At 33.4% G+C, this 1,931-nt stretch overlaps 1 long non-coding RNA gene across 1 annotated transcript; it reads right to left on the reverse strand.

The window, feature by feature from the left end:
- Positions 1-676: 676 nt before the first annotated feature.
- Positions 677-1,060, reverse strand: LOC114384242. Its single transcript, XR_003660632.1, has 3 exons — positions 1,007-1,060; positions 816-911; positions 677-734 (listed from the first exon to the last, which is right to left on the reverse strand). It is a non-coding gene; the product is annotated as an uncharacterized LOC114384242 (long non-coding RNA).
- Positions 1,061-1,931: the final 871 nt, after the last annotated feature.

The raw sequence follows: 1,931 nt of genomic DNA on the forward strand, positions 1-1,931 counted from the left end.
TCGGTTTTCAAAAACCGATGTTAAAATAAAAATATTAACATCGGTTTTATAAATAACCGATGTTATATACAAAGAACTACAACAAAATAAGTGTATGCGTGATGAACGTTGACATCGGTTTTCTAGAAAAACCGATGTTAATGTAATATATTAACATCGGTTTTTCATGTATAACCGATGGGAACGTCCATCATCTATACACTTATTTTGTTGTAGTTAGTTATATATAACATCGGTTATTTATAAATAATTGATGTTATTAGAATAACCAACATCGGTTTTTTGAAAAATCGATGTTAAGCTGCATGTTGACATTGATTTTTCTAAATAATCGATGTTTTTTACTATTTTAACATTGATTTTTATTAATAACCGATATTGTTTTCAAGATTTTTTTTATATAAACTTTCTGTTTTTACAATAAACCCAAAATTGTACCTGTAAAATGCAATTTCAAACCCAATTCACAACAAATAAACATTTTATTCTGCTTTCAAGCAGTTTTAATCACAATATACAATGAATAATTGATTTATTATTAACAACTATCAACAAATGAATTCAATGTTCAAATAACATAGGAAATGACAAAAATGTTAAACCAAAGTAAACTAAGCTAAACTTAATGTCCCTAAATCCTAGCTCTCAGCTCTAACTCGGAGATAATACTGTGCCCAGTGGATCCGAAGCGCCTTTAATCTCTCTAGCTCCAATTGTCTAGGATCGTTAAAATACTGCATCATGAAATAAATGATAATAAGTTAATAATGTAATACAAATTATAAAAAAATCGAATTTGTTTGAAATAAGCGTACCGCTTCCTAATTATTCCTGAAACTTCCTAAAATGATGGTGGACATTCAGTGCATGACATAATAGCCGCACTCAGTGCTTCCTTTTTGTCTATTACACTAAATACATAATGAAATTTGGATATAAATTAAACAATTAGTGTACAGACACATAAGAAGTATATATAAGCGGAAGTTTTATGTAAATGACGTACCTTGATGACAATCCATCTAGCAGGAGCCTTTGATTTTGGTTGTGGAGCATCATCAGCACCTTTTAAAGCACTGTTCTAGATGAGTAACAATTAAAAACTGGTGTTGTTGAGGTATTTGAATGGAAATGCATTGAAAAGAACACTGACCTATTAATTATCTCCTTAAGGTAGTTGTCTGACCTATTATGCAATGAACAAAACCAGACAACTAGGTGTTCCTTGGGCATGATGACCACCATCTGCCAGTGTCCACTGCAGTGGAGATGAATATGGGTTAGTATATTAGTAAACATTAATTAAATTCAGTTATTTTGTGTGACTTACCCATTCAGGTAGGCTCTAAGGTAGACATCACGTTTTGAACTCTGCATCCAACTCTTTATGTAACTTTTAGTCTCAAACTGCGATTGCCCAGACCTCTGAATGGACTGTGGCTCAAAGAATCCATATAAATTAGAATTCCCCGCTCGTATACTTGTTTCAGTCAGATGCTTCTTTATGTTAAGTCAAAGTTAAATATTTATGAATTGAAAGCAATAACTTAGGTAATTAAAAGTAATCTAAAATGACTTACAGAATCAACAACTGTAACACTGATATGCTGAGACATTGACCACCGTGTGCAATTTCGGAGAGGTCTTCGTGCTTTATGTAGAGCGGGAAGTCTGGATTAAAGACCCTGAACACGGTGGCATCCCATGTAACCTGGTAAGGCCTCAAGAAAAGCTCTGGGATGGTCAATGCCATCAGATAAAGCGAATCATCGACCTCTGGATCCGGATTTTGAGGTGGTTTTGTCGGAGACACAGTTGCCTGTTCATGAAACAAAGTTAAATGGCTTGACCAGAGACACACTGAATGAATTAATTCAAAAAGAAGAAACATATAGTAAGAGTAAAGTACCTACTGTGATAAAGACTTGACC

The sequence above is a fragment of the Glycine soja genome, chromosome 14 (assembly GCF_004193775.1).
Source record: "Glycine soja cultivar W05 chromosome 14, ASM419377v2, whole genome shotgun sequence".
Classification (NCBI taxonomy): domain Eukaryota; kingdom Viridiplantae; phylum Streptophyta; class Magnoliopsida; order Fabales; family Fabaceae; genus Glycine; species Glycine soja.